Below are 12,558 nucleotides of genomic sequence, written 5' to 3'. Positions count from 1 at the left end.
TCATTTATTCCTTATTTCCATTGTGAAGACAGTCAGACATGCAGGCTCTGTGATTCACACCTGGCTAGATGTGAAGATAGGGGGAGGTTTGCCTGCAGAAGTGCCACCGTATTTCTACAAACATTTAACAGATTCCTTCCTAAGACATAAGATAGAAATTTTTTCTTCAAATCCTGGAAGCAGTTCCTATGAACACCAAGTCTTAAGCATCCATTTAGGCAAATTTATACAATATTGATAGCATGATAAACACTAAGAAATGCTCAGGATTCATTAAATTTATGGTTTTGCCTCTTTTGTCCTTCTTGATAATAAATACATTGTGCTTTTCTTATTCCTCTTACTGGTCCCTTCCTCCCACCCCCTCCTTATTGGTAATTATTTACTAGTTGTCAAGAATTTTCTTAGGATTCACAGAAATGCAGAGTTTCTGTGAATATTAGTTGTTCTAATGACCCCCAATAAAAATTATTAAAACTAGCTTCCTCAATTTTACTGCAATAGACTGATTTCCATAGTCCTAATTTCAAGAAAATACATAGCGTTACTTTGTGGAAACTATTTAACCAATATTTTTAATGGTTTTTCCATAATTTTTTAATAAAGAAGTTATTCATAATATGCATAATTTGTTACTGGTTCCCTCTTGCACGAAATCAATGACTATGTATCTTTACCACATGTGGGGGTCTTGGCTCTGTAATTAAGGTCCTCAGTGGTCATGGATTCCATTCTAGTTGAGGACCTTTCTCTTTTAGTTAATATAACTTCGCATTATGGGATCTATTAACTTTCTGACTGCACATGACAGACCTTTTGGGTATTCACAATGCTTATGATGATTTTGTAAAAGGAGAGTGGTGGAGGGAGAGGAAGAGCAAATTATAATATGTCCAAGTATTTAAGTCTTGGCTCTACAACTGAATAGCAAACTGTTTAACCATTCTTAACCTCAATTATTTAATTCATAAGTAGTGGTAATAATAATACTTTCTCATGTTTTCTAAGAGGACTGCTTTATAAAATAAGTGAGATAATATATGTAAAACTATTTATAAAATTGTTAAAGAATATACAAATATAAATTTGTATATATTCTAAATATCCATATGAAATAAAGTACATATAGTTTGACTAAACAATCATGTCTCATAGAAAAGTCAGGCCTTAAACAAAATTGTGAAATTATTGAAGTGGTTAGATATATTACTCAGGTTGGACTATGTTATGTTGCATAATAAACTCAAAATTGCAGTGGCTGAAAACAATAGGCTTATTTTTCTTTCAAGGTACATGTCCTCTGCGAATTGTCTGGTAGATGCAGAGCAGAGTCAAAGCAGCCACCTTCTGGAACATTATATTACCAAGTCAAAAGGAACGTGTACAACAGAGGGCTTTTTATGCTCCGACATAAAAATGGCACACATTATTCATTCACATTATTTGGCCAGAACTATTCATTAGTTTGCCTGACTATTAGGGCCACAAGAAATGTAACCTTTCAAGCAGCCAAGAAGGTGGAGAGTGGGAAATGTTTACCTCTAATGAATATCTTAGATTCCCAACTTATGGAACAGAATTCCACTTCCTTCTTCCAGGTACTCTCCTCTTTGGATATTTAACCTGTATATTGTTTTGGGAGGAATTTAAAGATTTGTTAATATGATTCAGCATTATAATAATGTACTCACACACAGGATGATAGAAGATTAAGATATTTTATTTCCTAAAAGATATCTCTGTTTTAACAAATGGCTCTTAGACAACAACAAGAAAACAATAACAAATCTTCAGAAATCCACCAATGAATCCTACTCTCTACTTTTTGGCATCTTGGAATTTCATTTGCCTACTCCTGAAAGAGATATTTTTAAGCAAGCAAGTCTCCCCTTCACAGTTCAAGTCACAATAAATCATTTATCCTCTTTCATGAAACAGGAAGCTGGAATAGATGTGTTCAATCCTCACCATCAGTTAGAAGGTCGACCAGAGTACCACTCCATGGATTTGTGAAGTGGTCTGAGGGTGCCGTCTCTCAGCCTGGGAGCTCAGAGGTCAGCATTTCAGGGAGTCAGCTCAAACGCTGACATAGAGTAGTCAAGTAGAAGGTAAAAGAGAACAGTTATCGCTTTCATTTCCTTGCCATCATTCCAGCTATTGTTTAACCAGACGGTTCATATAAAGCGTTGGTTCCTCTTTTTCTGGTTTAAAATAAACTTTTGGTTTTCTTTCATTGTTTTCCTTAAAAATATTGTTCATTTTATAGTCTTTTTCAAAAAGACAAGCATACAATAGCAATTTTTTTCCATAATAAGAACCCTCTTTCATACTTTTTAAACTTTTGTGATTTTTCAAAGGCCAACATAAGACAAATCAAGCTAAGCAAAAATAATATTTGTGGGAAATTGTTTGAGAGGAAGATTGACTATTTTTTTCTCCCAAGCAGCATATAATATGGCAAGAGTCTCCCTCCTTCCATGACAACAATGGAGGGTTGATCAGTATCTTGGACAGCAGTCTCACAGTCCTCTAACAGCCCACCGGATAATAATTTAAGAGTCCACATAGTTATACAGGACCTTAGTCCAAGTGAAGGCAAAAGTTAACAAGTTAAATTACAATATATAATACGTAGACAATTAAATTTTGTATGTATGTGAGATAAATATTATGGCTGAATGAACATACATGAGAGATACAACAGAAAATTCTAAAAACTAAGTTTCCCTGCTTCTAAACAGCAAAATAAAAAGTATCACAAGTATCTACTTCTAGCTTCTTTTTCCAAGTCTAGCTTCACCTATGGTCAATAGTTTGGCTAGTTTGATACATACATATGCATTTAACAAAACATATGTGAAGATAGTAAGTGTTTTAAAATTAATCAAATTGACATTTTAATCAAGATACATCTGTGTTTAATTATTTATATCCAAATTTCAAATGTCTTCCTAAATGTAACATAATACCAGAAAGTTTATAAAAAGAAAACCCTTTATTTTACAATAAATTATTTATTTTATTAGTCATTACTTACTATGGAGTATTGCATCACTCAGACTCAGGTTTATAGATCCCTAGGAGCTATACACCAACCTCAAGTGGTTTTTTTATACTTTTGTTTGCTTTTGGATGGATACCTAAAAATTAATATATGCACACTCTTCATCATATGGGAAGACACCTAATGACAAAGTTCATGTTTAGGTTCTTGAGAAGTTAAATTTAAATTTTTGACTAACACAGAAAGGATTAACTTTTCATGACTAATTAGATAGGCAGAAGTAAAGTCAATGGATGCTTCAATGGGAAAGAAAAAGGGTTGTGGAAGAGGGTGATCAATGTGCCCAGTTTCTCATTCCAAACTTGTATCAAATTAATTCACTACTTCTCCCAGGGGAGGAGTTAATGTGAGGGTAGAGAAAGGCCAGCAGGGTTCTGCAGTGTAGTTCCCTCCTTATGAAAGAAAGAAAGAAAAAAAAGAAAAATTATAGATATAGGGAAAAGTCATTAACCACCACCACACTCAGCCTTAACGGTAAACACACACACACACAAAAGGCAAAAAACATCAATTTGAACAACATTATGTGTATGAAATACCTTCACAAGAGCTATGATTCCAGGTGAGGGATTACAGCACCTGGGTGAAGCACAGAAATAAGAAAAGACACACTGATAAGAGTATGCAAGATAGATTCACATAACCCTCATTACCCCTCCTCCAGGCCCAGGCAGAGAAGTGGAAACACTCTCATGAAGTGGAAACTCAACTTCACTGCAGACCCCAGTGCTGGCCCACTCCAGCACCAGGCTGACCGCTGTGGAAAACAGCATGAAGTTTCCTCAAAGAGGTTAAAAATAGGATTATGATATGATCCAGCAATCCCACTTCTGGGTATATATTCAAAGGAAATGAAATCACTATCTCAAAGAGATATCTGCACCCCCCTGTTCATTGCAGCATTATTCACGATGGCCAACATATGGAAATCACCTAAGTGTCCATCGACAGATGAATGGATAAAGAAGATGTGGTATATATACAATGGAATATTATTCAGCCATAAAAATGAAGGAAATTCTTCCTTTTATGACAACACAGATGGACCTTAAGAGCATTACTAAGTGAAATAAGTCAGATGAGAATGACAAGTACTGTATGATATCACTTATATGTGAAATCTAAAAACTCCAAACTCATAGAAATAGAGAGTAGAATGATGGTTGCCAGGGTCTAGGGAATGGGGGAAATGCAGAGATGTTGGTCAAAGGGTATACAATTCTAGCTATAAGATAAATAAATTCTGGGTATCCAATGTAAAACATGGTGACTACAGTTAACAACACTGTATTATGCACTTGAAAGTTGCTAAGAGAGTAGATCTTAAATGTCATCGCTACAAAAAAAAATGGTAATTATGTGATGTGATGGAGGTGTTAACTAACCTTATTATGATAGTCATTCTGCAGTATATACATGTATCAAATCATCACATTGTGTACCTCAAACTTACGTATATGTCAATTACACCTAAATAAAGCTGGAGGGAAAAAAACAATTTCCTCCCCTCACAGATTATATTCTAGCGTGGAATATATTTTTTCAGTGACTAAAATATTTGTGTGCACTGTCCAGAGCATTTTCTTCCCAGTGTTAAGGTACTAGGAATTCTAAGTTGGTAATCAAAATATTATTTTGTGAATATAACCAGAAAAAAGAGAGATAGATGGTATTAAGGTTCATTTAATTTAAGCTACAGGTAAAGCCTAAGAAATGATTTGTGCTCTAGAACAAGTATACTCTCTAATGACTAGCTTAATGATGTCCTCTAAATTTAAGATTTCTCTATCCTGAACATGGCTGGATGGTAAAACATGGCCAAATCCTGGCAGATTCCTCTTTCTGGGTTCCAAGTGAACCATTCAGTTCTAACATATTCTTTCAGACAAATTGTAATACAATTTATTTTAATTATGTTTGCTTCAGTCATTTTTTACTACATGTGGTTAAGTAACTTCAACTAATGAAGAATAATAATAAAAGAATGAAAGCCAGGTTCACATATCACAGTCCATCATGATCAAAATCATAAAAACCAAAATAATAAAATGTGAGACATAAAACAAGCAAATATGTCTTTCCATTATTAAATCCAACAGTATAAATATAACAAAATAATATTACCTAGCATATTAAATTTATGTTCTTACATTTAATTTTATGGGAGTTATAGTTTTATCTATATTTAATTTGTTAATTATCTTCACTTTTAAAATGTATAAGATCTATATGCAAAAGGAATTTTAACCCATACTTTTATTTACATAATTTAATTAACATTAAAATAAAATAGTTTAAATATATGGTCAGCATCCATGAAAACACACTTTGTTGAAAAGAAATTACATGGGCCGACCCCGTGGCTTAGTGGTTAAGTTCCCGAGCTCCGCTACTGGTGGCCCGGGTTCGGATCCAGGGCGCACACCAACACACTGCTTCTCCAGCCATGCTGAGGCCTCGTCCCACATACAGCAACTAGAAGGATGTGCAACTATGACATACAACTATCTACTGGGGCTTTGGGGAAAAAACAAAGGAGGAGGATTGGCAATAGATGTTAGCTCAGAGCCGGTCTTCCTCAGCAAAAAGAGGAGGATTAGCATGGATGTTAGCTCAGGGCTGATCTTCCTCACAAAAAAAATAAATAAATGAAAAATAAAATAGAAAAAGAATTACATTTCCTAAATTTGAAAACCATTTCCTGGAGTCATAGAAATTGAGAGATTCCTTTCCTTTATAAAAAAGCTGATTGATGCTAGAGAAGTTATACAAATATTTTAAGGGCGTACAGAAATTTGTTGGCAGTATAGTACTAAATTCTAATTTTTGATCTTTATTAATTCTCCTATATATAGTTTTAATAAGATATTGTAGTAGGAATATTAGAATGTCAAAATTAAGCACCACATTGTTCCTTTAATTACAGATAATTATCCATATGGATAGACACACTAACTAGAGAGATAGCCAGAATGAGAGACAGATATGTAGATAAATAGATAAATAGAAATTTGTACTGAATAAGTTATATGCCACCAGGACAAAATATTTGACAATGTGTTCAGAACTTAAAATTAATTTGGGGCCTAAAGAAAATCAGGACATAGTAGCAATTTATTTGGAAAACCAAATAAACTCTTCCATTGACCATAAGTTATCTTCTGTCTTTGGCCAATGTCTCCCTAGATGACTGGTAAACCAAAGGGAAAACAGGGTGAAGTGCATGTCTGCATACAGGACCTGTTGTTCTCACCACGGTTCTCCTAACCACTACACTTGGGCTGCTTTTATTTTATGGTGTATAAGCCCATCTTCAGGTAAACAAAACAAAAGAAAAGAGACTACAAGTACGTGAGAGGCAGTCATGTGCCCAGGAGTTAGGATTTTATTCTAAATTTAGCAGAAAGCCCTTGAGGGCTTTTAGTCAAGGAAGCTAAGTGACCTGGCTGTTGTGTGAAGATCTGACGGTGGAAGAATGAGAAGTGGAAAAAGGAAGCCCAGTTAGGAGGCCGTGGCAGTAGTCCAGGCAAGAGAGAGGTTTCAGGTTAGAATTAGAACCAGGGTAAAGTTTAGGAACCGTGAAGAAATGTGGACAGAGAGAAAAGAGGTGGGGGTTACTGGTATGAAGGATGACTGTAGGGTTGGGTGAAGGGACGAGATCATTGCAAAGTATTCCTGGAACCCACCCCACCTACTCCACCAGTCATCTCCCTACCATTTTCTCATCTTACTTTTTCCTTCACAGCATTATAACAATTGTATTTATCTATTTGTATGGTAAATTGTTTGGTATCCAGCTCTTGCATTTAACTCTATGTATCATGAGGATGAAGACTGTGTCTGTTTTGAATTGTATACTCAGAACCTAGCTCAGTGCCTGGCGCAAAATCTTTGTCAAAATAATAAACGAATGTGCGCATCTCTCACCCAGGTCTTAAGGAGAAAACATGTAGTTGGCAGTGTTAGGTCTTATATAGGCTTCCTTGTATCAATTTCAAAAATCTAAGGAAAGGTAAAAAAACCATGTACCTCATAAGCGTTAAGGTAGATGTCATTTATATATTCTAGGCAATATTTAGATTAGCCACAATAACTTTCCTAGAACTTGACTAGAAATTGTACACATTATCTGAATTATAGCTTTTACCTGTGGCGAGCATATGCCTTGTTAAGCTCCTGATTTCAGTTACCAGAAATTTTCCTTTATTCCTAGGGAAGCAGGAACAATATGTTCTCATTTATGCTGGCAGAAGGAGCTGGTTTTGAGAGTGGAATTTGAAGAATCTATTTTTCTTCCCTTGGAACTTATTTCAAACCCCTGGCAATACAGCTAGCTTTAAAAAAAATTAGGCCTTGATAATAGTGTTTGCAAGTAGCACATCTAAACTGTTTGGGAGAATAAAATCTAAAGATAATATTAATAATTAACAAGCACTGATAAATGAGAAACTGTATAAATCATTCTCTTTTATCTATTAAGTCAGTGTTTCTCAGGACATTTATTTGATATCACATTGTTAACCTACTTTTGATATCTATGTGAACATAATAAAACCATAATTCTGCAAAGTATTTCTTGTGATTCAGAATTCCATGAATTTACGTTCTTCTTCTCTCACTAGTATGAATTAGTGAGATTTTATTATAATTTTACTATTAAGCCCAAAACAACAATGATTATTTGATTTCTGTATTTATTAGATCATGGCACTATTAAAGACAATAATAACTATTAACAAACAAAATTATTTTATTTCCCATGATCAGATTATCAAGAAATTGTTATATTCAGACAAAGGCTTGAGAAAAGGTTTTCTATGAAAGCAGTTTTATTGAAACATAAAATTCAAAAAGCCTAATATATTTAGCTTTTAGAAATAAGTTATTTATATTGAATTATAATTAATAAACTGGTATTTATTTTTCATAGCACTTGCTAATAGCCAACATTCCATTTTAACATATATGTATATAAAATATGCATATATATGATATACAGACTTAATATTAATTAAAATATAATTGGGTTATATGTCACATTGAAAATTCCCTAGTAATACTTTCATTCCTTTCTATGTTAGATAATTAAAAAAGACATTTTCAATTTTTCATGACTATATGAAATAAATGAGGTTCACACTAATTTGTTCTGTGCAGTCAATTAGCCTAGTTAAATTTCTTGTGGATAATAACATGAGGTTTATTACAATGTTCTAAAAGATGCAGATCGAATTGCACATATATGAGAACATTTTTGTTTTTTGCCCCACTACACAAACATGCCAGTGTCAGATATTACAGCTTAGGAGCCAGGGCTTTGTGGCAAAAAAACAACAAGACTATATATTATAATCTAGTTGAAATAGCAAAATTGCTATTTTCCTCTGATTACAAAATTGTAAGCTTGTCTCAGCTATGGGGAGGTAAATGCTGCTCAACTCAAGAACAGTAATTCATGGAAGTATAATAAATTCTCTAGATGCAAATAAATTATCCTTATTAGGCAACTTGTTTTTTTCATTGTTTCCAATTATTGTTTCACTTAGTAATGAATACTATAGTCAATTTGCAAAGTAATGAACAGTTTTATGATACTAATGAAAAGAATACAGGCAGTTTTTAAAAAATGTAGTTTCACATGGTGTCTTTTATTGTCTAGAAATGAGAAGCAAATTTCCAGTTCTAGCACTTCTTATCACCAACCTCTTTAGAAATTTTGCTCTGTTCCACCTTTCAACATACGTATGCAAGAGTCTGCATCTTGTTGAGTGTTATAGTATTAAAACATTTGCAATATTTGCAAGGCACCATTGTCTCATGGTAGAATTAATGCTAAGTAAATACACAGAAGAATGAAAGCACTGAGTCATTGATTTATGGCTGTAAATGTGCCCTTAGCAGGGGAGGTATGGTCATGAAAGCTACTTGGATTGAATATGTTCTTGTCACATCTATTTGGAATCAATATACACCATGAAAAAAATGAATGAATACTATGACCATGTTAGCTTGGGCTGTGTCTTAGTCCTTTCAGGCTGCTGTAACAAAATACCATAGATTTGGTGGCTTAGAAACAACAAAAATTTATTTCTCACAGTTCTGGAGACTGGAACTCTGAGATCAGGGTGCCAGCATGGTCGGGTTCTGGTGAGAACTCTCTTCCTGACTTGTAGACTGCTGCCTTTTCCCTGTGTCCTCACATGGCAAAGAGAGACTACACGTGAGCTCACAAGCTCCCTGGGGTCTCCTCTCTAAGGGGCACTAATCCCACCACGGGGCCCCACCTTCATGACCTCATCTAACCCTAATTACCTCCCAAAGGCTCCATCTCCAAATACCATCACACTGAGTTAGGGCTTCAACATATAAATTTTGGGAGCACAAACATTCAGCCCACAACAATGATATATTCTAAGGAAATTGGTTAAGCAACAGACACCTGTCATTTAAGAGAAAAGACAAGAAAAAAAGAAAGATTGAGAGATGGATGTTTGTCTTTTATAATGAAGAATGATTCTATTTGCAAACAATTGGTACCTCTCATCTTTTCCAGTGCAGGTGATGTTAGATATATATGTGTGACATGTCTGATAGAAGAGGTAGTGAGATTTAGTAAATAGGAGATTCACAAACTTGTATCAGCTGCACCATGTAACAGACACTCATTAATATTTTGAAATAACTAAATTTGCTTTTCAATGTTTTTTTTTTTTTTTGTGAGGAAGATCAACCCTGAGCTAACATCCATGCCAATCCTCCTCTTTTTGCTGAGGAAGACTGGCTCTGAGCTAACATCTATTGCCAATCCTCCTCCTTTTTCTCCCCAAAGGCCCAGTAGATAGGTGTATGTCATAGCTGCACTTCCTTCTAGTTGCTGTATGTGGGACGCGGCCTCAGCATGGCCGGACAAGCGGTGTGTTGGTGGGCGCCTGGGATCTGAACCCGGGCCACCAGTAGCAGAGCGTACGCACCCAACCGCCAAGCCACGGGGCTGGCCCTGATTTTCAATTTTTTTAAACATTATTTCTAAATGGATTATCTATTTACTTTATGGATTAATGGCAGCAACAGTCTTTAACAAGGTTTTAAGGCCTTTCTATTCTAGCCTTGAAATTGAATGGAAATTTATTTATAGAATTTTGAAACTAGAATGTCTTTATTATCTAATAGGAAGCTAAGACCTTTATATCCATTTGAAGATGTTAATTGTTCTTTCCAGGAGACTTTTCTTGTTAAAGCATAGAAAAATAGGACAGTGAAAGAATAGCCCATCGAAGAAAAGAGATCAAGTGAGAATAAAAAGAAGGAAACAGACAAATGCCAAGAGAAAGAACTTTTCCATAAATTAAATACTTTTGTTTGCTTGAAAGCTAAATAAAATCAGCTTGTCTCTCTGGATTCTTTGCTTTAATTCCTCAAAAAATAATTCCTCAAAGCTTCACTTTGCCAACATTATTATATTCTGTTTTGTAAAATGGTGGACTTTATGTGACTGGAGAGCAACTAAATGAATTAAATAAATTTAAAAGAAAGGTAGAATTCTCATAATTTGTATGTCATAGAAGGAATAATAATCATTAGTAATAGCAAAACTGTAATATAACTTAGGTTTTCATTTGAAAGTGTAGAAGAATTAGGAAATGTTGGGCAGTTTTCCTGGAGAATTAGTATGGTCATATTTCCAGATCTAGGCACTATATTTTAGCATAAAATATTTAGAATTAGACCAAGAAGAGCAGCATTCCAACTGTAATTTTATGTCTCGTGCAGCTGTGGCCCACCTGCCCCAAGCTTAAGCGGTTTGGACACTGGGCGCTCTCGGCTCAGTAATATACTCGTTGGAAAATGTTAAGGCAATTAGCAGAGGCAATCTCAGATGAGAAGACCCAAGAGAATCAGCTCAGTGAGGCTACTGAATAAAGCATAGCTTAAAATCTTTGCTTATTTCTTCTGTATAATATCAGCACAATTAAAAGAACATGTTGGATTTTGCCTGGAGTGAGGTATTTTTAGTCCCTCAATTAAACTCTGTTGCAGTAGTTATTATCATTAGTTAGCATTTCCATAGCAATACACACTTTTTAACACACGTGTCTTGTAACAATTTTTAGAAGTTCCTTTTCTCTGTGGTTGTATGAGGTAAAAGCTAATCTACACAAGATTCACAGGAAAATACAGCAAATTATATGGATCCTACGTGGCATGTGGAAACCAGCTGCAGTTAGCTTTGTCACAAGCCAACATAAATTGCAATTCTTGCTGCATCAAAGGAAAGGTAACTAATTTATGCAAGGTCACATCTAGAGTACTCAAAAATCTAGGGGTAAACCTCTGTCCCCATTATCCATGGTCTTGTGCCCCCCTAATAATATCACGAAGATTCAGAATCCAATTGGCAATAAAACTATAATGTGAACATACACAATTAAAACAGCGTCAGAACAGCCCGATGTTACTAGCCTTGCATATTGCATGGCAACTATGAAAACACTTGGAAGTGAGACCCAATCCCCAAAGGCCACAGAAATCTGAGCACCAGCTCCAGAATTGGATAATGCCTTGCTGAGGGTTGACTTTTGGTCACCTGAGTCAGGCTGGCTTGTTACAAGCTCCACACTGCTTCTCTGGTGGGATTTCTAACATAAAACTGAAATAGAAGCAATAATCAACATATGTACATGCCAATGGCTCTTTAAAAGTCAAGCTCTTTCATTAGAGAAAAAAAGTCTCAAAACTCTAATAAAGGTGACTTTTAAAAATCTGGAAGGCAATTCTTTCCCACACTCAGAACATTCTGGTCTCCCTTATCAACTCATCTCTTTTATTTTTACTTCTCAGAAGCTTCCAGGGTGTTAAACGTTTCCTGAATCAGAGGTTCTCCCAAAGGCCTGCTTTGCTCTCTCCTTCCTCTCACTTTACATCAGTAGTAAAATTTTGCCCATATAAATATGATAAATCTTTTATCTCTTTCCTCTGTGTTTGTACTTTAATGAGAGAAGAGGATTGGGAGATTAGGAATTAAACGGTGGCATTCTAGCTGTTATTTCCTCACTGAAAAAATAATCTTTCATAAATTACTTAATTTCTCTTTGTTTTCATGCAAAATGCCTCATATTTGGGGAAGAAATGTATGTCCTCTATTTATGAAGCAAATTGTGCCAAGCAGGGCAAAAAGTAAGGTATCTGGGCTTGGCATATACTCATATGTTCTCTACCCCCCAAATTAAAAACATTTAAATATCCCAAATCTCCTCATAATTTTCTCTCTAATGGATTATTGTAAAAAATCTTACACAATCCGTATTAAAATGCTCTATGAGGGAAGGAGAGAAGGGAGGAAGGAAGGAAGGAAAATAAATTAATATAATATATTCAAGCCTACAAGCATCTTAAAAAGCTGAATTCAACAAATTGCTATGGTCCCACGTGACATGAGTCTGTTTCCAATAATATCTTCTATGTTCCAAACCTTAAATTCTCATCCTCCATTACCA

The sequence above is a fragment of the Diceros bicornis genome, chromosome 8 (genome assembly GCF_020826845.1).
Source record: "Diceros bicornis minor isolate mBicDic1 chromosome 8, mDicBic1.mat.cur, whole genome shotgun sequence".
Lineage (NCBI taxonomy): Eukaryota > Metazoa > Chordata > Mammalia > Perissodactyla > Rhinocerotidae > Diceros > Diceros bicornis.
This window is presented reverse-complemented; position numbering follows the sequence as displayed.